This window comes from Desmodus rotundus, chromosome 6 (genome assembly GCF_022682495.2).
Source record: "Desmodus rotundus isolate HL8 chromosome 6, HLdesRot8A.1, whole genome shotgun sequence".
NCBI classification, from domain to species: Eukaryota; Metazoa; Chordata; class Mammalia; order Chiroptera; family Phyllostomidae; genus Desmodus; species Desmodus rotundus.
Window position 1 is genome coordinate 20,078,191 of NC_071392.1, and position 24,322 is coordinate 20,102,512.

The 24,322-nt window shown below is 40.2% G+C and overlaps 1 pseudogene; it reads right to left on the reverse strand.

Moving 5' to 3' along the window:
• Positions 1–6,338: 6,338 nt before the first annotated feature.
• LOC112319809 (large ribosomal subunit protein eL27-like) lies at positions 6,339–6,744 on the reverse strand (annotated as a pseudogene).
• Between the last annotated feature and the right edge of the window lie 17,578 nt (positions 6,745–24,322).

Below are 24,322 nucleotides of genomic sequence, written 5' to 3' on the forward strand. Positions count from 1 at the left end.
GGAGGGAAAAAGGTCTTAGACTGCAGTGCAGTTTTAAGAAAATTTGGCAAGGCAATAGGGAGTCTGAGCCAAAGTCAGATACAGTATCAGAGACACCTGACATGCCTCCCTGTAATGAGCCCGCTTTAGTATCCCTGCCACACTGTCATTGGCTGGAAACATCAGTACAAATGCCGTAACGGATGTCAGCGGGTAACACTGGGGTGGTTTCAGTGACGCTCCCCCCAATAAACTGGAGAGGTGCATTTCTCGAAAAATAATTCTAAGTACATTTTTCTTTATGTCCTAAAATCATTTCTCTAGCCCTATTGCAAACCATCCTTCAATTTTTCAGTCCTCATCATTTCGTCAGGGAAGGAAATTCTCTAACTTCACCTGAGTAATCCATTTCAGGTTTTAACAATCTTTATTTAAACACTCTTCATGGCTCAGATTTAGCTCGATATTATCTAAAATTTTTAAAATTATTTTCTTATCATTCAAGTTTTAAGTCATTCAGCACCAGGACTTGATTGTGTTCAACAAATCCTAAGCAACGTTACTCGTAAGCCCTTGTATAGCACTGTTAACTGCCCTGCCAGAAGACTTTCGAGATGTCTCGGAAATATAAATGTGAGATTAGATACACATAAAATTGTTCATGCGCAGTTTGTAGTAACATAAAATATCAGTGATACGGCAAATTTTAAATCACTTTAACTGCACTATACCTCGCACTAGCTAAACCCCAGTTTATTTCCTGAGCCAATAAATATTATTAAATAAATGAAATACTAATTTTAAAAATGTTTGTCAGCAGTTTTAACTAAAATTGATCCAGTTTAAGTTGTTTCTAATGATATATTTTTATTGCAAAATTTTCTGTCCATTTTTCTTCCAATATTTTTCTGTCTCCTGAGCAAATAAAGGAAAGAACTGCAGGACCATTCCCTTGCAATGATCTGCAATCTTTTGGATTTAGTGAATCACGAAAAGGGAGTTTCTTGGCCAAGAAAAAGACAAAGCTGATCAATAGCCACCTCTCTCCTTCCAAGTCTGTCTCTTGCTCTATTTTCTGTTATTCTTTCTGATGTTTTGCCAAACTTTAGCAATTAAATGTAACACATTTTTCCTCCTCCAATAATATTCAGTCTCCCTTTTGCTATGCAGGATGTTTCACTATTTATGCCAAAAGTCTTCAAATCATAATTCAACTTCAGAAGCTTTTTTTTCCAGTCACAGATTAAACTTGAAGTTTTTTCTTGCTTTTACTAGCTTTTTTCCCCTTCCATATCATGCCAATGGGACCAAAGCATATGCGTATATATAACCATCTTATATAACGTGGCACTGAAATCTCAATTCTGAATTCCCACGACTATTTTTAGTGGCATATTCAGCCCTTACAGCATTGTGTACAATTCCAAGTTCTAGGGCAAGTCTAGCTTGACGGCCAGATAAATCCAACCTGACCACTGATCAGCTGACTTTGATGAGGGGCGACATTAGCTTCAGTGATGTGATGATCTGCTTACTCTTTGCCTCTTTTTTCTAAACATCCTGTCTTCCCGTTTTTCTTTGTCAACCACGTTAACCACGCATGAATGAGATTACAATTTACAGTGAACTGACGATAGTTTTAATGTTATATGACACATAGAAACACTTCCTGGGAATCTACCCTATTTTGATTCCAAGTCCTGAATCTTTTCCTTTTGAGTATTGTAGATCAATAGGTATTGTAATTATTTAGTCCAATGACTACTTCAGTAAATACATCTGAAAGCTAGTAATACTGTTTTAAATAATCCAAATATATCAGAATAAACAGGAAAAGGGGCAGTTAGAGTAGTCAACTGAGCTTATTTAAGTAAGCTGTCATTATGCTTGAGTAAATGAAAGAAAACCTGGCATTTATCAGGTGACTAAGTGTTCTTAAATTTTATAAAAATGCATTTTTCTGTCTCTTACCTATAAACAGTTTGTGAATTATAAAAGTGAGATTGATATAGTCTAATGCAGCTCCTAGTGCCCTGGAAACCATCCAAGCTGGAAACAACTCAGATATCCATCACTACTGAAATGGATAACTAAATCATGGTACATTTCCCATGGTGGAAACCTGTCCAAGAGCAAAATGAACAAAATACAGCTATGAGTGTCTTACAAACATGGAATTGAGTAAAAGAAAAAAGAAATACATGAAGGTATATAGTATGATTCCATTTACATAAAACTCAAAACATAAAATTTAATGACAGTACTTAGGATGAATGTGAAAGAATACAAGTATGAATGAAAATGAGGTTGAAAACCCTAAAAGTTGGGATTGTCATGCGTTTGGGGACCTGTGTGGAAAGGCTGAGTGGGGGACCCCTGGGGTGTTGATAATATTCCTACATGATTACTTTGTGGTTAAACTGTAAAAGAGTTGGGTGGGGGGATATACTTAAAACCTAAATACCCCTAATCTGAGATTTTACATTATTAACCAGTTATTACAGAAAAAAATAATCAAACCATCCGTGTATTTTTAGAACTTACTTCCTCGCACAAAGTTTTAGTTACAAGGGTAACTTTATTAGGAAATGTGGCTAATAGGGTGACCTTTGTCATTTCCCTTTAGAAGGCTTTGTGCACTGGCTGTTATTCATGGTTTTTCTTTCGGTGAAGTCTAGCAGGTACAAGTTAGGACAAAAAGACAGTTTTTAGAAAAAAAAGTGTATCTGAGCTAAGTCATATCCTGTTTACATAAGCTTAAATATACTAGAACACACTGTTTAGCACTTTCCTGAAATCAGAAGTATGGTAAATATTTTGACTGTATGCACTAGTCAGAAATGTTTTTATTCTCTTTCATTTTACTGATGGTCCCCTCCCAGTGTCCTGAGTTCCAGGTTGGAAATGATTTTTCCTTAGAAGTCTGAAGGCCTTCCTCTATTAAATTTTATCTTGCAGTGCTGTCACAAGCCCCAAACCCTTCTGACTTCAGACACCTTGTTTATGACAATTTGTATTTTTTGTTCCTCTTTTTGAAAGCTTTTAGAATCTTCTGTTGACCTCAGTGTTTTGAAATTTTGGAGGAGCTCTTTAAGAAAAGGAACATCAACATGCAAGAAACAAAATACGGTACAAAAGTAAATATTTATCTAAAATGTACACAGAAAACACAACAGATTACACATTTTAAAAATAAATGGTAAGTATTACAAACCTCACAAAGTCCTGAAAAAAATCATAAAGCTTTTTATTAATTAACTACCTTATATAACGCTACGATACATTTTTCCTACTTTTTTGTCTTCTTACTCTTTGATCTCTTTACATGACAGCAATGTTGTAACAGCTTCTACAGAGAGAAAAGATATTTGTCTTTTTAGCATAGTTAACTGACATTTATCTTTTACTATCAATAATTTAGATTCTTTTTTCTGCTTCAAAATTTATACTCACAATTCATTTGGAATACTATATAAATTTGGGGACACCCCTAATCCTTATTATCTATTTCTATATCACACATCATCCCTAAATCTGGCAGCTTAAAACCATAGCCATGTTGTTATAGCTCAGTTTTTAGGTCAAGAATTTGAGTAGAGCTTGACTGGCCATTTTTTTTCTGCTCCATGTGGTGTCGACAGGGTCATTTGGACGCATGAGGTGGTGGCCAGTATGGCCTGGAAGGTTCATCCCCACATGCTGGGGTTCCGCTGAGACCTCTTCTCTCTCCATGCAGACTCCGGGCCGCTCCATGTGGTCTCTGTGTGAACTTACCACAGAGTGGCTGGGTGCTCTCAGACACAACATGGAAGCTGAGAGCCCTCTTAAAGGCAGGTCTCGGAGCTGGCACAGTACTGCTCCTGCTGCACTTACCGGGCAGAGCAGTCTCAGGCCAGGCCTGATTCAAGGGCAGACAACACATCCGATCTCTTGATAGGAGTTGTGGCAAAGATTGTGCGGCTGTCTCTCCCATAACACAGTGACTGTGTTTCAGTTATCTATTGCTACTTAATAAACCACCACCCAGAACACAGAGGCTTAAAACAACAATTAGTTATCATCTCTCCTGGTTCTCTGGGTAGTCTGGACTACTCAGCTTGCTCCTCTCCTTCCCTCCCCTCCCCTCTCCCCTTCCTTCCTTCCTTTCTCTTTCTCTCTTTCTCCTTTCTTTTGGTGATAAACACTGAGTGACTTTATTTTTCTTCTGTATAATTTTTAGTGTTTTCCAAGGTTTTATAATATTTAAAATTTTAAAAATTATTTATTGATTTTAGAGCTAGAAAGGGAGAAAGGGAGAGGAGAAAGGGAGTGAGAGAGAGAAACATCGAATTTTTGTTCCACTCATTTATTCATTCATTGGTTGCCTCTTGTATGCCCTGACCCAGGATCAAACCTACAACCTCGGTGTGTTGGAACAATGCTCCAACCACCTGAGCACCCAGCCAGGGTGTCAGCCTGATGTTTCTCACTGGAGACTTCTCATTCGGCTGCAATCAGATGGAGGCTGTTTTAGAGTCCAGGAGGTTTCCTTTTCATGTGCCGGGACCTTCAGCCAGGATGGTTTTAAAGGTGGAGGATGCTCTCTCTACTAATGAGCTTGAACTTCCTCACAGTACGGTGATCTCAGGGTACTTGGATTTCTTACAGGACGTATTACTTCCCCTAGAGGGCACGTTCTAAGAGAACCGGGCAGCACCTGCAAGGCTTGTAGGACTTTTTCTCATCGGTTACCCACATCACATCTACCATATTTTATTGGTCAAAGCCATGTAATACGGCCAACCGAGATTTAAGCGGATGAAAGTATACAGTAACATGAACTGAATACCAGGAGGCATCGGGTCTATCTCTGATGTCAGCTGTGATACCCTAATAAATTTCTTTTATACCATATACTCTTCTTTTCAAGGCATTTTATAACCTCAAATACCCGTGAGTTGACAACACTTGATAAGTTCTCATTGGTGTCCCTGTGTAGTGATACGTGTTTTATGTAATTCTGCTTAATATGAGAAAACATCTATTTTGATAAGTTGTGGTTGAGACAGCACTTCCCGTCTACAATTTTACACATCTAAGAATTGAAGGAATTTTCCACAGACTCCTTCTGACCTTGTAGACCACATTCCTTCTCCCCCATATTCTTTTTGTGCTGAATTCCATGATAAATTTATTAACAGTATGACTTCTGGCACTGAACCTTCATGTTTTATGGGACGAGTTAACACAGTGGCAGTGTGAATTTTTCTGGAAGCTGCTCCTATGTGGCACTAACTAAATTATATACGGAATATATATAGAATAACTAAACTATATGTGGAAGTGACTGTAGGCTCCAGAACTATATCACACCGAACCCAAACTAAATATATCCCCAACTCAACTTCCCCTATGCAAATCCACATATCTTGACAGCCCCTATAAAGACGCATGACAGGAGGGAGAAGAGTGACAGGGGGAAGTTGGAGTGGAGAGTCAGTGGATTAGGGTGTCAATATTTTAGGTTTGCACACTTTACAGAAACATTGCCTATTCGAACACATTGCTAGAGTCCCTTCTAAGGCCTTTGAAGAGGCCTATTTATACTCTTCTCTTCCGTCCCTACCTGCCCTTCACCCCGGTTTCCCCATCAGTTCAGGATAGCTTTTCTCTGGCTCGCTGCTATGCCTCTATAGCTAGCCTCTTTTCTCAGATTTTGGTCTGCTTCAACCTATTCTGTATCCTGAAACAAGAGTAATTATTCTAAAACACAAATGGGACCTGCTTGTCATTTTAGCTTAAAATCCTCAATGGTCCTTGGCTGTCCGTCAATTTCATGACATGGTTACCAAGGCGTTTCAAAGCCTGAACCATGCCTATCTTTTATCCTCATTTTTCTCACTGACCTTCCTGAACTCTTTAATCCAATTCCACTGAATTACTTTAATTCCCTGATAATCTATTCCCTCGGGGCTTTCCCAGCTCCTAGGTCTGGATTAGGTGCTGTGTTAGTCAGATACGGTAGACCATGCTTTGACACAAATTTAACCCTAAAAATGGGCATTCCTCCCACATGCGCAATTGAAAGTCAGAGCAGCTGTCCTCCATGAAGTCACTCAGCAACCAGGTGGCTTCTCTCTTCTTGCATCAGAGATAGAGCCTGCAAACACACCTGTGGTTTTAAAGCCTCTGGTCAAGGGGATTCATACACTTTCTGCTCACCTTGGCCAGGAGAAATGCGACTGCTGGAGTGACTGGTGAGCACCATGAACTTGGTCACAACACCCGTCTAAGCTACTTCCGTCTTCCACCACCCTCTACAAACCCCATCATCAACTTATTTTTATTTTTAATGACCGAAACAAAAAAGATCTAAAACCTCAGCTCTGGAAGAACCATTGGTTCTTGCTGGTCTTATACCTGTCTTCAAACTTGACCTTGGCCTCCTGTTGGGCCTTGCGTTTCAGAGCAGGGTCTCTGAAGATGTCCTTGTTGACGACAGTTTTGTCCAAGGGGATGTCCACAGAGTACCTTGTGGGCATGAGGTGATTGTAGTTATAAACTCTCACAAAAGACTTGATCTTAGACCTCTTGGAGATTTCCTTCTTGCCCATGGCAGCTGTCACTTTGCGGGGAGAGCAGTCAATTCCAGCCACCAGAGCATGGCTGTAGGTAGGGGCGGTCTGACATGCCATCATCAATGTTCTTCACGATGACCGCTTTGCATCTAGTGTAGTGTCCAGCCAGGACCAGCTCCACCTTCCTGGGTGTCATACACTTACCCATTTTGACAGCAGCCCCTGGGGCCCAGAGCAGAAGGGAAAGAACCGCACTTCCACTAACCTTTCACCCTGAGGGATCCCCATCACCATTTTTATCACACCTTTTGCCCAGGTCTAATCACTTATCTCTCTACCCTTTATATATGTATGTATAAATCCTATGAGAGAAAGAAGTATGTTAGTAAGGTTTAACATTTTGTTCTTTCCTGGTACCCAGCAAATTCTAGGCATTCAACAAATGTTTGTTAAATGAATAAATAAATGTACAGAAAATTAAAGCTGTCAAAAGTTTATTAGAAGACTTCTAACCCCAACTTTCTATAAAGTTGAAGGAATTATAAAGCTCATTTACATAAACTCCTTCCCTTGTGTTTATTATACTCCAATAAGATCATATAATTTCTTATGTTATCAATTCCATGTTAAAGATCATGAAGTTGAGGGACCATAAGGAAACTGTTACAGGTCACACAGCAAAGTTGCTTTATTTTAATTCCAGATCCCATTCTCTGTCTAGGCATGAAAAGATTCACTTGGCAGGCCTGAGTTGCTCAAACACTGCACATTTCAAAGAAAAACCAGCTGTCAGGACTGCTCTTGGCCAGTTCCTGGGAGGTGACCTGAGTCTGAGACCTATTTCACCTGGGAAGGACTTGTGTTTGCCTGAGGCCTTGGGCCATGCATTGAGACATTGAGTCCTGTGAGTGCTTGTTTTGCTCTGGCACAGGCTGGGGGCGGGGAATTGGGGAAATGGAATCGGAGTTGTGGTCATGCACCCAGAGGTCCATGCCTCCATGACCGACCCCCAGTAAAAACCCTGGACATCAAGGCTAGCGTGAGCTTCCCTGGTTTGCACCACTTTGCACATATTGTCACACATCATTGCTGGGAGGATTGCTGGGAGTGTCCCTGTGCTATTCCACTGGGCAGGAACGCCTGGAAACTTGCACCTGATCACTCCTGGACCTCTCCCCATGCACCTTCCCCCTTTGCTTTTGTTATTCTGTGTCCTTGCACTGTAATAAACTCTAACTGTGCATGTAACAGTTTTTCTGAATCCTTCTAATGATTCGTCAAGCCCAAGAGTGGACATGTTGAACCCCCAAACAATATTCTAATACACCATACTACCCATCCTAACAGGTCCTAAAATATGTTGTGAACTTAGGTTTTCATTGGGAAATTAATGCTTTTTATAATTAACTTCTTTATAAAACATTCCCATGCTATTTTCCAGAGACACATAGCTTTATATTTGGAAGTTATTTAAAGAAGAAGAAAAAAAAACGTATTAAGTAGCACAAATAAGGGAGTTTTAAAATCATCCTTATGTTTCTTGGAAAGCATCAAGTAAATACCAGCACTAACTGATTATCTTAAGGCAAAATGCAGTAAATTAGCTTATGCTATTACCATCTCATCTTTTAGAAAATCCTAGGAAATACAATTACTATATTTATTCAGAGTAGTGGTTTTGACGTGTGGCATGATGGAAATACCATGATTTGGACATCAGTAAATTTGGCTTGGTCATGGAGTAGCCCTTAGGTAAATCTGATCCTCAGTTTCTCCTCTGTAACTTGCAATGATAATCCCTCTTTCAATAACTCATTACATCAGAGTGAGGAGGAAAAGAGATCAAGTATATGGAAAACATCTGGAAACATTAAAGTAGTATGTGAATGTAAATCATTATACATCCCCAACTCAGTGTCAACAAAGCTGTATTTTCTTTTTTTTTTTTTAAATAAGTTTATTGATTTTAGAGAGAGAGGAAGGGAAGGAGAGAAAGAGGAACATAGATGTGAGAGAGAAACATCAACTGGTTGCCTCCCATAGGTGCGCCAACTAGGGAGTGAAGCCGAAACCTAGGTATGTGCCCTGACCAGGAATTGAACCCCAACCTTTCGGTGTACAGGACGATGCTCCAACCAACCGAGCCACCCGGCCAGGGCCAAAGCTGTATTTTAAAAGTCGCTCATTTGTGTTCTTAAACTCTGCTTTTAAGTGTATCTTTCCATACTAGGTACTTGAATACTTACCCATGAGCTATGCACTTAAAAGCTTAACTTGTAAACTAAGTGGTCTGATTAAGGGGAATCTCAGGAGACTTGCCTGAAATATCAGGGCAGAAGCTTCCTCTTGTAGTAGGCAGATGAAAGCATGGAATACACGACCATAAGGAAAGCAGCCTGAGGATAATTATAACACTGAGAAGGCACAGACAATAGCGAGAAATAGCAGAGCGGCTGGGTTTCACCACTCATGATGTCCTGTCCTTCCGCCAAACCTGCAGGCAGAGGAGCCAACACCTACCTGATAAAGGCCATTGAGTCAGATATTCTCTTAGGTGCAGGCGAAAGACATTTTAACTAATTAAGTATCTATATTCCAAAAATACCTCCAGATCTACAACATTTACAACAAATAAAATACATATATGCAGTGAGGTGACCAATGAAACTGTATTCAAGGGTCTGGATAAAACGAAGTTTGCATGACAGCCCATGTGTTTGTCATCTTAAATGAGTTAAAGTTGATGACTCTACAAGAATACTGTAGAGTCATCAGTCCCATTGTATTAGGTTCAACAGAGAAACAAATAAATAGGAGGTAGATGATAGGTAGATACAAAGTTTGTTTATAGGAACTGGCTCACACAGTTATGGAGGCTGAGCAGTCCCACCATCTGCCCTGTGGGAGCTGGAGACCCAGGAAAGCCAGTGGTATGATCCAGTTTGAGTTTGAAGGTCTGAGAAGAACCTGAGCAAATGGTGTAAGTCTGAGTCTAAAGGTCCAAAAATCAGGGGGTGGGGGTGGGGACTCATGGTTTAAGACCAAGTCCAAGTCTGAAATCCAGAGACCCAGGAGCAATGATGTCCAGGGCAGAAAATGGAAGTTTGAGCTCAAGCAAAGGGAGCAAATTAACCCTTCTTCTGCCTTTTTGTTCTATTCAGGCCCTTCAGAGGTCGAGTGAGGCTCACCCACATTCTTGAGTCTCCTCTTCACTCACTCTACCAATTCAAATGCTGATCTTCTCTGGAAACACCCACAGAAGATACACCCAGAAATAATGTTGTTTTTACCAACTACCTAGGAATCAGCCCCATCAAGCTGACCCATTAAATTATTCATCACAACCATAAATAAAATTACCCCTCAAACTCAGTTTAGCCCCCATGCCTGTTCTTACTCTTTAATTTTTGCTGTCGACTTTAGAATATATCCTTCTTATCATTTCTTCTTTCAAATTCTTCAAATATCGCTCTTCCCCAGCACTCTCTGTCTTATGCAGCAATATTTAAGAGGTACACATATTGCTTTTTCAAGTGACCTCTACCAACTGCCCAAACTTCATACTTTATGCAGAGTTAATTTAACATTAACTGTAATTTATCACTAACAAACAAAAATTATAGTAGGAAGGAGTTGAAATTAGCTGAGCATTCCACCTTATGGCCAATTAGTGTAATGGAGGTCAAACAAGTAGAAAGAAAAAAAGGAGAGAAAAAGTACGCAGACTGAAGGAAAGAGAAAATGCAAGCTTAGTATATATAAATATACATACATACACAGGGCAAGAATGATATTTGTTATATTTTCTGTTCAATATCCCAATTTTAGCACATAGACTAATACAACCTAGAAGCTCAATAAGTACTTGTTTAATGAGATACAGGAGAAAGAACAGCTGGAGAAGCACAGAAAATAAAAACCACAATCATGGGCTAACCCCCAAGGGAAAAGGAACAAACAGCACATTCCTAAAACTGGAGGAGAGAGATAGACATAGAGAGGTAGAACGACAGAGAAACAGAGAGAGACACACTCACAGAGAGCTCCAGCGTATGCACTGAACCACAGAACAGACACACAGCAAGAGAAAGACAGGAAAGAGCGAGGCCAGGAGTTTTTGAGTGTTAGCCCAGCACGGCTCTGTAAGACTGAGAGTGACTTCAAAGGTCTATTATCTTTCATATTTGAAATGCTAATTCACTGATTAAAGACTTTCCAACACTCGTTATCTATACATAAGTTTTCAGGCCAGGACCACCCACCAGGCGGGAAAGGCCTCGTAGCTGCACTGTCAGTGACGGGTGAGCCTGGGGGATGGGATGAGGGCCCACCCTTTCTTTAGGGTAAGTAAAAGACACCCAGCAGGTGGTGTTTGCACGTGAAAGGTATGTTACCCAGTATTGCAAAAACACTGTTGCTTTTCACAGGATTCTTTTTGTTTGGTGATGTCACCCATAGCCATTCTTTCTCTAAGGAGACCTCTGAATATTAAACTATTCAGAGGATCTCTTAACCTTTAACATATTCCTTTGAAGATGACTCCCCTTTTGATTTTTTTCATTGTAAAATTTTTCTTTGACCCAAGGTGATTTAGTCTGGTGATGCAGAAGAGCAAGGCCCAAGGCATAGGGATAATAGAGTCAAAAGGAATGGTCTCTCGGTTAAGGACGTTGCACTAAGATTCACAAGAGAACAAGAGGAAATTTGATGATTGGGTGAAAAGCAACAATTTTAGCTTATTCCTCATTTTTGCCAGTAATTCTTTGTATTTTTCAATTACAGTTTACATTCATTATTATTCAGTATGAGTTTCGATTGTACAGCATAGTGGTTAGACAACCACATACTTTGTACAGTGGTCCCCTGATATTTCAAGAATCCACCTGGCCCTGTACATAGTTATCTCCGTATTATTAACTATGTTCCCTAGCTTGTAACTTACATCTCTGTCACTGTTCTGTAACTACCAATTCATACTTCTTAATCCCTTCATCTTTTTCACCCAGCCTCTCAGCCCCCTCCCCTCTGACAACTGTCTGTCATTTGTATCTATGAGTCTATTTCTGTTTGTTTGCTTGTTGTGTTCATTAGATTCTACATACAGGTGAAATCAATGGTACTTGTCTTTCTCTGTCTGACTTATTTCACTCAGCGTAAACCCTCTAGGTCCGTCCATGCTGTTGTAAAACCTTAGCCAGTAATTCTTTATCTTGGTTGCTCATTATAATCACCTGAGGAAGTGTTTTTGAAATACTGATTTCTTGGCCTCACTCCACACATCTTGGTTCAATTTCCTCAGAGTGGGCCCTGGACATTCATATAAACACACACAAACACCCCTCTCTGGGTGATTTTAAGGAAAATCCTAATGGAGTACCTCTGCTCTAGGTGACCTACTAGCTCCTGTTGTATTAAATGCTATCTACACACAATGCTTTTCTCATTTACACACTGGTAACTTCAGGTGTTGCTTTACTTCAAACTTAACTCTTGATTTGTACACCCTCCTCCCCCAAATCCAACTTCAGTCTTCAGTGTTCTCCTCCCACCGACGTCCCCCATCACTGCAAACAAACATCGCCCCCACGGACTCACGGGGAACCCTGCTGACAGACACCTCGTGTACCTCCCACAGTCCTCACGTCCTGCTCATTTCTCTGTACCTCCTTCCCCTTCACGGGGCCCCAGGCCTCCCTTGTAGTACATCTGAGTTACTAGAAATGGCCTCTGAACCAGTTTCTTCCACTGTCACTCTCCTACCAGGCATGCTCTACGTTGAAGTGTTCATGACATTTTGCTGGAGAGCTTTCCAAACCTTCCGTGGGGTGGTGTTTCCCAGCGGCTGGGTGGGGGAAACGGGGAGAAAGTGGTCAAAAGGGACAAACTTCCAGTCGTAAGATTAACATGTTTTTGGGACTCAAAGGTACAGCAGGGAGACTATAGAGCTAAAAATACTGCGTTACGTACTTGAAAAGTTGTGAAGGGAGCACATCCGAGATGCTCCCACCAAGAGAAAGAAATGGAAGCTATGTGACAGGATAGGGGGTCTTAGCTGGTGCCGTGCTGATAATCCTTTGGCAATATATCGGGGTATCAGATCAACACTCTGCGCTCCTTAAACTTACACAATGTCATGTCAGTGATATCTCAATAAAGCTGAAGGAAAAAATCATTCTTTTGCTCTAGGGATAAAATCCCAGTTGTCTATTTGGACCTCCTAGAGTCCCATTTCCCCCTTCTCTCCCCTCACTCACCTGCTTCCATGTCTTCACTGACCTTTTGTTTGTTTGTTTGTTTCTAGGCCACAGTCAATCTCTGCACTCCCGAGGGGCCTCATACAGCATCATTGTTCTTTCTGCCTGGACTGGCCATCCTCAGGTCTTTCTTCCCTGAACCCCTCCCCTGGTTCCCCACACCACTGCCCTGTCACTTTGGCCTGAATAAATTCTTCTCACTCTTCTCAAGTTACATACTACCCTCATCCTATATTGGGCCCACTTAATAAATGCTCTAATACAGCGGTCCCCAACCTTTGGGGCACCAGGGACCTGTTTTTTCCTTGGACAGTAGAGGGGGTGGGGACAGGAGGCAGAGCTCAGGCAAGCTTCCCTCTGCCCTGTTCCTAACAGGCCTGTGGCCCCAGGTTGGGGTCCTCTGCTCTAATACACTGTATTTTTCCTTCAAAGCATGGCCAGTAGTTGCAACGAAACGTTCATTTGTATATTGATGTATTTTTTTCTCCAGTAAATTCCCCAAAGTCATGGATTAGATCTGTCTTGTTAGTGTGAAATGCCCATCATGTATGACACTGTGGGTCTTGGGGCCTCAAACACTTAACATCTATTGAACAAATGATTAAAATGGGAACTTCCTTTTCCCATGGGATTTTCTTGACGCTGAGAGATTGACAAGCACTCACGAGTCCCAGCGTGGCTCTCTCAGAGGAGCTCAGGGTGAGATTATTAGAAACTAGGTAAGACCCGAAATGGGCTGGTGTAGCACTGGGGTTTTCTAATACTCTGCGCCCTTTTACCCCATCTGTGTCTGGCAGACTGTCTTCCACAATGGAGGCATGCTCTTGCTTGCCCAAAGAGCCCTGGTGGCCACTGTTGCAGTGTTCTTTAAACAGGGCTAGTGTGGCTTGCAGGACGTGACGCAGATCACGGGACATACAGTGGGGGAGGCAGGGCAGCTTAGAATACCTGGCGCCTCCCACTGACACCCGTTGAACCAGAGATTTCCAATCACTAACTCACCTCAGTGATTCCATCCCGTGGTCCAGCAACATCAATAAATCCCTCTTCATGAGTAGCTACACGTCCAGAATTATCTTCACCTTTTACCACATGGATATTTCTAAAGTTCCTCCAGTATTATGTCAGTTATTTAATTAAAGTTTCGAATTAATTTGAGTAGGTGAATCATTTCTGTTTCAGAGGCTACTCACAGAAATAGAAACCGCTTCTCCAGTCTTGTTCTGGCTCAAGAATACACGCCAGGTATGAAAATTCTCGAAGAGCAATCTACTCTCATTTTTGGCAATCATATAATCACTAATCAAAAAACAATCTACTTTTTTATGGCAATCAGTCAAAAAAAAAGTGAGGTCATACTCTAGAACTGTGAAGGGAGATAGCACAGCATAATTTCCTGCATCTCTGGTGCTAGCCACCCGGCACGGACAGTTAACTGGCTCTAGAACTCACCAAGGAACTTTCTGGGGATTTCTGAAGGCATTCTCCAGCACAGGTACCAGTCACATCCGTCCTTCCAGACATCTGATATCATGAGCTCAGTCAGCTGCAGGAGAGCTGCACATTTCGAGTTATTTAGCACCTCTGCTTGGCAAATATCGCACAGGAAGCAGTCAACCAGTGGAGCCATCCACTGCTTAGAGACCAATTTCCTGGTCCTGGGGAGGTCTAGAGAATGAGACCCCAGTCGTAAAATACGTGTAGGTGCTGCGTGAAACCACAGTCCAGGCACCATCTTTTTTCCAAGGTCACTACCAGCCATCTGGGTCTCTTGACTTAACTTTCTGGGCATCCCTCCCGATAAACAAGTAAAAGTATACAGGTGTACAGGTATAAAGAGAAAGACGAAAATATTTTTTGTTTAAATTTATTGCTCATAGGCAAAATATTTCCCATTCTTTTAAAAAATCATTTTTATTTAACTGTTATCAGTGTGTACCTGATAATGACCCTGTATTATAACGTAAATCTCTATATTCATTATTAAAAGGATCTCATCTTGTTGTTGTTAGTATTATTAACTAACATGTAGTGAGTACTCACTCTGTGCCTGACAATGTGCTAAGAATAGTGTGTGCATTACCTCATCTGATTGTGACTGTGATTTTGTGCGGCTAGTAACCTGCATAACCCCACATATGACATGACTTGTATTATAAAATAACTTTCATCTTGTTCAACTGTGATAGCAGTCCTGTGAGAAGTTAATAAACTTTTCTAATAGGAACTATAACAATACTTATAAAGGGAGGTTTGGGGAACATTTGTGGAAAAGTAGTAATTGTGGTACAACATTAGATAAAGGAGGGAAGAGGTTGCTTCCATGAAATTGGCAGGGCCAGACAGCAGATCTTACATGGAGCATAAGATCAGAGACTTCTATATGAAGATGACACGTATTCTATTGTATCAGTCAACATGAGTATCCATTTATACTTACAAAATACATTTTAGTTCCATTTTATATAATTCTCAAAATAATAGAGGGAAAGTTAAGGAACAGATCCTAATTAAGAGTCAAAGAATCCACAAGAAAATGAGTTTAAAAATCTTCCCTTGTTGTTCACTTAAGAAAATTCACCTCATTAAGACAGTATATTTAAAAATAATGTAATCTCATACTTCAAAGAGCCAGCTTTCACTTTCAGAGATGCTAAATTCCAAGATAATTTCTATTTTTAAGTTTGTTATTAAAATAATGGTTGACCTGTAAACTAAACTTATTAGAATCTGTATTTTGAAATTTATGTGTTTTCTTTAAGGGTGGTATAGCATTTATTTAAGAACCCATTGCTACAAGTCAGATTCCCATGACTTGTTATCTATAAAAATATGGATAAATACCTCTGCTTTGCTAAGCTGGTTCATCAGCTGTAAATCAGATTAATAATAGTTCTACCCTAAAGGGTTGTCTTGTAGATAAAAAGAAAATTGCTTATTTGGCCTTGGGGAATTAGGTATAATTACTGAAGCAACAATATTTGCCCAGTCACATTTACAGAAGCCGGTGCACGCATTTGCATACTCTGTGCTTTAACTTGGCAAATGTTTAATTTAAATCCGCTCTGGATGGCAAGCCTCCCGGTATGGAAGCATTTTAGAACACAGTAGTACACCGCATGTTTCACAGTATTTGTTATATTCATCTCTTTCTAGAAGTAATTTATGCTCAACTTTAGGATGTTCATAGATTTGACATTCAGTCATCATTATCTTAAATATTTTAAAAGGAATTGTTATGCTCCCTTGATTTCACACCATCAGCAGAGCTGTTTGTGCTTCATATTCAACTTGGAGTTCCATGTGGGTTGCTTAGTATGTTAGCTGGTGTCTAAATCAGCTCAGGCTGCTAAAACAAAGTATCACGGGCGGGGTGGCTTAAAGAATAGACTTTTATTTCCTGCAGGTTTGGAGGATGGGAAGTCCAAGTTCAGGGTGTCTGCATAGTTGGGCTCTGTTGAGATCTCTCTTCCTGGCTTGCATACGCCTTCTCACGGTGACCTCACAGGGCAGAGAGAGAATGCCAGCTCTTGGTATCTTTTTATGAGGATACTAATTGCATTATGGGGGCCCCAACCTAACTAATCACCTCCCAAAGACCTGTTTCCAAATACCATCGCTCTGGGGGTAAGGACTGCCACATATGAACTTGGAGTACACAAACAGTCAGTCCACAATGTTTGGCTAGAGCGACTATGAGAAATCACAGCACACCGGGTGGGTTCCGTAATAAATATTTAGTGTCTCACGGTTGTGGAGGCTGGAAGCATGAAATCAGCACATTGGGAGGGTCGGGTCCCACTGATAGCTGTGTAGGAGAATCTGTTCCATGTCACTCTCAGCTCCTGGTGGTCTCTGTTGACCCTGGGTGTCCCTTGGCTTTTGCTGCACCCCCTGACCTCTGCCCTCATCCTCACATACTGTTTCCTTCTGTCTGTGTCTCCGTGTCCAAGTTTCCCTTTTAATAAAAGACAGCAGTTGTATTGAATTAGGAGTCCATCCTACTCCAGAGCGACCTCATCTTTGCTAATTATATCTGCAACGATCCTATTTCCAAATACGGTCATGATCTAAGGTACTGGGGTTCAGCACATCAACATGGGAATTTGGAATGGGGTGCAGTTCAATTCATAGTGCCCTTAATATCTATAAAACTCAGATAAGGGTATGAAACATTATTTAGCTCCCAAGTTTTTATAGGTTACGTTATTTTTTCACATTAACAGAAAATATTAATATATTATGTGGTCTATATTTTTTCACTTGCTATCTTATCTGTGAAAAGTATTGGCAATATGGAAATTAAATTCCAAGCATTATGAAGAAAAAGAAACATTCATTTACAAAAAAAAAATCAAACCAAAAAACCCCCACAAACCCAAACTCAGAACCCCAGGTGTCATCTGAGAACACTTTGCCAAATTAAATTAGACATTTGCTCAGTTTCCTGCTACAGTACTTGTGGTATTTAAAAGTGATTTCTAAATTAGCTATTAAAAAGCATTTAATTTTGCATAAAGCAGCTTTCACTACAGAGCCTTAATTAAAAGTCACTATTCAATTATTTATGTACCACTCAGTGTATTGAAATGATTTAGAAAGATCTAGCAAGAACCATTCTGCAGACTGGGGCCTACTGGTCCACAACACTCAGGGCAAATTCAAAATACTAATTTGACTTTTTTTTTTTTTTTTTGGTTTTGTATCTACTAGTCTTTAGAAAAAGCTGGCAGCTTATCAGGTCTCTGATGGGATCAAAAGCCAAGAAGATTCTGGAAGTATTCTGAATATTCACTTAAAACTCCAGAGAAATCAGTAGTTCTAAAGTCTTACCGGCTCACAGGAGAATAACTAGGTTGATAGTACACATGAATTTGAAAGAGCTCAGTAAGAATCACACCAAAGGAAAGAAGACTCAGTTATTTCATGCAGTAGGACATCTGCAGCTCCTTGGTGACCAGCCGGGCTCTGGGGGTGTTGGAATCCTCAATCTAGCGGCCCCCAGCCCTCTGCCATTGCCTTAGGGGCTCCTAAAGTGAGGGAAGTTCAAAGGCATGTCCATGGTCCCTCAAAACAATGAGCAAAATGAGTGACATGGGTACTCACTGCTCCTCTTTGATACTGTGAGGATGTCCAAGAAGCTTTCTATCCCCTGGACACCTGCAGTAGTGGACAGCTACAGAGGGTGACGCTGCCCATCGTGGACAGGCCACCCGATGAGGAGCTAGACTTGTCGTCATTCAGGGGGAAGCACAGTGGGGGCTCTGGCCAGTTACAGCTTCCAACAGCCAACCTGAGTCTCTGTTTTCACACACACAGTACCCCAAAAGCCTTCGTTCAGTTTTAAGTGTTAATATTTTTAGTAGTATCAATGTTACAAACTTATAAAATGAGCATCATTTGGAAGACTATTTAATTTCTCTATACTTATTTAGTTTTGGAACATTAAAAAATGTTTTTTTGGTTTTTGTTTTTGTTTTAGTCCCTCTGAGGATAGCAGACACTAAAACAAAATAGTAAATTAAAAATGTATTACTTTGCAAACAAGTATATGAAAAGATGCTCAATATCCTTAATTATTAGGAAGATGCAGTCAAAACGCACAATGGTGTATCACCTCATACCCATTAGGATGGATACTATCAGAAAAAAAGGAAGGAAGGAGGGAGGGGGGAAGGAAGGAAGGAAAAGAAAGGAAGAAAGAAAGAGTTAAGTGTTAGAAAAGATGTGGAGAAGTTAGAACCTTTGTTCATTATGGGTGGGAATGTAAAATGATGCAGTCGCTGTGGAAAACAGTATGACACTTCCTCAAAAAAAAAAAAAGACTATATGATCCAGAAATCTCACTTCTGGATGTATAAAAAGAAACCATTAAAAAAAAATGGTTTCTGTGTGGTTACACATGACCGGCACAGCACAGGCCAGCACCTCCAGATTCTGGCCTCGCAGGTGGCTGAAGCCCTAGGTGAATGGGGCCATGTAAGGGATAGCTAGATTTTTGCTATGGGTGACTACCAGAGACGCAGATTAAAAGCCTACTCACCATAACAAACACTCTAACAAATACATTCTAATAAGAGACAACCTAGAGGAAGATTGAAGGAAATGCTAACACATAAGTGCAATTAGTGACTCTAATTAGTAAGTTTTGACTCTTCTTCATTGTTTAATCTGAGTATCCTATATACTTGAGTAGACTAAAAACTCATCCTGAACCTTTATTGTTTTTGTTTGATTTATTCTTTACGGTATTTTTTCCATTACCATTTGGTCCCCTTACACCTCCCTCCCCCCAGCAATCACCACACTGCTGTCCATGGCCACGGGTCCTTTCTCCTTTTTGCTCAGTCTCTCCGTCCCCTAGCCTCTCCACCACCAGCTTTATTGTTTTGAAATAAGTCTAGAACTATCAGACCAAACTGAGATGAAACATGCTTTCCAACTGTAATACTTTTATTCTCCTTAATTAAATATTGATCTTTGGGGTTTCCTCTGATTACCCTCTCCCATATTTGGTTCAGAGTCTGGGTTGTCTGTGGCTTGCTTCTGCTTCCACGTGGAACTAAGAATGTTATTTGTCTCCTTTTATTCTCCTGGGCTGGATTCTGTGATTGCCTTTTCATCTTAGCCCTCATTTACCTGCCAAGATAATGACCTCAGAGCTCTTCTGTGAACTTCTTTGTCTGTGCCCTCCAACATTTTCTGCCAATACCCTGTTGAAAGATGGCCTGTAAGAGATAAACTTTTTTTTTTTTTTTTTTGAGATAAACTTTTTATAAAGGCAAGGCATGTGGTTACATTTAGTTCACATCGGTTATTGCAATTCTGCGGGCTACTACCATCCCTAAACATTCCAATCAAGTTTTAAAAGTTAGAACTTTAGCACCATGTGTTTTACTTTTAAAATTTCTTTTTCAGTATTTATAAGCAAAGGGGAAAAACAAAACTAATTCATCCAAAACAAACACTAACGTGTGCAGTGTTGAGGGCAGAGTGCTGGGCACAGCTGCCTCCCAAAACAGATACTAATGGGCCGCTCACTTCTGAATTGGCTATTCTGCTGTTCGAATTTATTACCCAGGATTTAAAAAACAGAAATGTACAGAGAGTTATCTAAACTACTAAATGCTTCCTGGAAAATGGGCTATTACTTTTTTTTGAAACAGTACCCTGTAGTGTTCTAAGGCCAGCTCCTAAGAGAGATGGACAAAAAGTGGCTCAGTAAATCAGCTCCCTTTCTGCCTTCTCCCGCCCCTTCAATTCTCTGTGCCTGAGTTCCCTCTCCTCTTCATGTTTCCATTGTGAGCACATGTCAAGGAAGCAAGAACGGCCCCCAGGACAAAATGAGATGTTACTAGGGGACTCTGATGATGACGACGCACCCATTTCACACGGGGGTTGCACTGCGGGGCTGTAACTGTCTGACGTAATTTACCTTCTACCACCATTCAGCAAGTCCTTGTCATCTGGCTGCTATTGCTATTTTTTTCTTGAGAAGTGGAATATTCTTTCATGAGTTCTCTGTAATTCTCCTGAATGCACACATTTCTAACATATTTTGTAGTCTAATCTTCAGAGGCATCGACTGAATTCCTATCTTACTTGCAGACTTCTCATTACTAGTCATTATTTTGAGCAAGACTTTAAGAACAAGAATATCTCCACCACTTTGAAAATAATGCACAAATCGTAAACGCCTCTGGGGAGTTCATTTGTTTCCTTGAAACTTTGTTGGTCATTGCATATGGAAATAACTTTTTAAAATATCTATCAGGAGGAAAAATTAAGAAACCTTTGGACTCCATCTAACTAAAACAATTTTAGGAATGAACATTTGACTTAAGTGACTGTTTTTAACCATGGGATGGTGAAGAAACCTATTAGGCTTTTATGAATTTCATTGAACATTAAGAAAAGTTTGCGATTTGTGGCTTTAGCAGATCTTCATTCCTTTTTATTGCAACCCGTTTTCTAAGGGCTTTCTGAGGGAATATTAATAGAGTCCAGAGAGGTTAGAGGACAGTTCTGGAGCATCTCCGAGTCTTTGGTCCTACGTACGGAATTATGGGATCATACGATACTTGGAAGGATATGCATGTGTTCTTTGAGGTCAAGTTTAACCATGTGATCTTGCAGGAGAAGAGAAATGAAGAACAAAGAATGTGGACTACGGTCTATTCTTTCTAAAATTAAAGAAAGATGGAGACTGTGGTCTCTTGGGTCCCAGTCTGATGCGCTTGTCCCCAAAACTGTTACTTCAGACATTGAACACACACAAATGCAGTTCTCCAAAAATTATTCTGAGAATGAAGTTTATAATATTCGTTTTAGAGATTTTCCTCAACAGTTTGAAGGGTATTATTTTGATCTGAAGAAAAACTTAATTGATGTTTGCAGTAGTTTAAAATAAGATTAAATAATAAAGATTTTTATTCCATGGAGCTCCCGTGCAAAAGGGTATCTATCTCTGTGTGTATGTGTGTGTCTGTGTACCCTACTGGTCCCCTTTTCCTGGTAGAACTCTGACCAACACAGATTTTGGTATACTTGTATCTTGTTATCATGCTATAATAAAAACTCAAGGAATTTTCTCTTCCCCACAACAGCATTCATTTCTAGTCCTTGATTAATTATTTTATAGTGGAGAGCTTAGCTGCCTTCCTGATTAAGTTTTATTAGAGATCTTTTTGTCCTATGGAATCTACAATGATTTTTAAAAAAATAAAACATCAGTTTTTTCTTGCTGTTGCCAAGGTAACTAATATCTGATATAGATGGTAATCTAAGGTGAAGGGTTTCTGGAACCACAGCCTTCTGTTTGGAACTCTGAGCAATCAAGTTGAACATGAAGTTAACTAACTTTCATTTCTGTCTATGGTCTTGGCATAGTATAGAATGTCAATCATTGTTTGAGAGGTAGAGTCCAATGTGAATTTCAAAGCAAAGAATCTCTTCTTTGCTATCTCCCAGATCTCTTGACTTTTAAGATAAATTTAACCTCACTTTAGGCCATTAACAATAACATGATAAGTTGTTCCTGGAGTTGGCTCTCCAGATGTGGAAGCTACAGAGTTTCTTTCAGAGGTTTTAATGAGACAAATGTAGCAGAGTTGCAAAAAAAGCTTACACCCAATAAACACATAAATGAACAAGGATCGGTGTGGGGATTGTGTGGCCATAGTTGCAAACTGGAATGATGGGCTAGTCAATGAGGTTCCTAAAAGAATTAATTGTCCAAGGTCCTGCTGTGGTGACAGCCAAATGGTTTCTATAAGACCAAACTCCGAATAGGTAACAACTAAAACTCTAAACAAAATAGGAAAAACAGTTACTTTAAGGCACTAGAGAGTGGAAAAAAAACATCAGGCAGGTAGATACTGGTTGGAAGGCAAAGGATGGGAGGAGCTCACACTTAGAAGAAGGGAAGACGTGGCCAAATCCCTAGCTATAGGACTCCCATTCAGGTAGGTTTCAGGCAGTCCTAGATGATGGGTGCTTTGTAGTTTAGTTGTAATTCTGACATGGTTATGGGAGGGTGCAAGTACCACATTTACCTACACCACCACCTGTACCAGAAGTCTGGATTTTTTTTAAAAGTAAGACTCAATTATGTGCTATATACTAGTCATACTTTAAATACAGGGTGGGGCAAAAGTAGGTTTACAGTTGTATCCACTTTCGAATACAGTAGCTAATAAATAATATTGTTGTATTCAAAAGTGAATGATACAACTGTAATCCTACTATTGTCCCACCCTGTATAAAGACACAGGTTGAAAGTACGTGGGTGAAAAACAATATACCATACAAACAATATGCCTAAAAAGGGTGGAGTGGCTATATCATCAGATAATATAGATATCTGATATCTGATAATATCAGATAAAGTAGACTTCAAGACAAAGATTATTACCACAGATAAAAAGAGATATTTCATAATGAAAAATTGGCCAATCATGAGAAAGACATAATAACCATAAATGCATATGCATCTAATAAGAACTTCCAGATACATGGAAGTTCTTTCTATTTTTAAGCAAAATTGGTCAAATTAAATAGAGAAATGGACAGTCTATAATCTGAGTTGAAGAAATTAATATCCCTTTCTCAGAAACTGACAACTCCTGGGCAAAGAAATCAGTAAAGACAGAATCCCTGAACAACATTATCAACCATGACCTCATCAATGTTTACAGAACACTCCACGCAACAAATGCAGAATACACAGGGTACCTTCACACAGATAGATCCATGTTAGGCTATAAAACAGATCTCAACAAACTTAAAGGTTTTGAAGTCAGGCTGTGTACGTTCTTTGACAACAAAGAAAATGAACTAGAAAACAGTAAGAAAACAAACAGTAAGTTAGAAAAATTCAAATATCTGGAAATTGAAAAATGTACTTACCCATGGGTCCCGGTCATTGCTCACAGTATTTCAGAAACTATTTAGCTTTCACAGCTGTGCTGTAAAACATGTTTTGATGTGAACAAAAGAGGAGAGGACATATGACAGAAGTAAACAGGTTTTCAAAAATTTGTGGAAAAGCTTTGAGGTCTGGCCCCCAAATAGAAATTATCAGGTATTTCATCTGCCATTTTATCCCTAGCATTCATGCATCAGAACTTTAAAATGTTTTATCACCAGCTAGTTGGCCTTAAACGAACCCTCCTGCATGCATGTACACACAAAATTCATTTTCGCTAGTGTTGCCTCTGTGTTTCCATTACCCCAAAGTCCATTTTGAGACACTTTGCGAATACTCGTATTCCAGATCCCACTGTATTTAGAAAAGCTCCCGCTCGTTACCAAGAAATCTGTTGTGCTTGTTCATGACCATACTGGAAAGAAGAAACAAAAACCCAAATACAGTTTCATTTCTCTACTTGATGAGAAGGAAAAAAGTGAGAGGAACCAGCTTCCAGAAGAACTAGTACTTTTCAGAAAGCGTTCCCACGCACTTGGGGGAGTTATTTAGCCTGAGCTGAGTCATACAGTGGCCACGACATCACCTATTCTCTTACGTCGGGTAAAACCCTGGAAGGCTGCCCCATTACCCTGCCCCAGGGGTACCGTCCAGGCTCTGATCAGCCTCACACAAGCTGAAGTCTCCCCCCTGTTCTAACTGCCCTCCCACTGTCTGGTCATTTTAGGGACCTGTTCTAAGATGGTCTACGCCGGATATTTAGGTTAGGTTAGTGATTTTAATGCCTGAGCATGCGTTAGAATCACCAGGGAGGGGGTAGGGGGGCTTGTTAAAATACATGACTGGTTCTACCCACAGAGTTTCCGATTTAGCAGGTCTGGGGCAGCTCCCAGGTGACACCGATGGTCGGTGTGTTTGCTCGCTTACAAAACCATTGGGTTTTCCTGTTGAAGGGGGAAAAGGACTGTTGAGAAAGATTCCAGGATTTGCTCAAAGGATTTTTTCTATTCTAAGAAATCAAGACTGTCCGAACAGAGATTCCCTCAAATCCTTGTGTACCTCTTAAGAATACTTGAGGATTTCAGAGGAAGCAGGAGTTTGAGAGC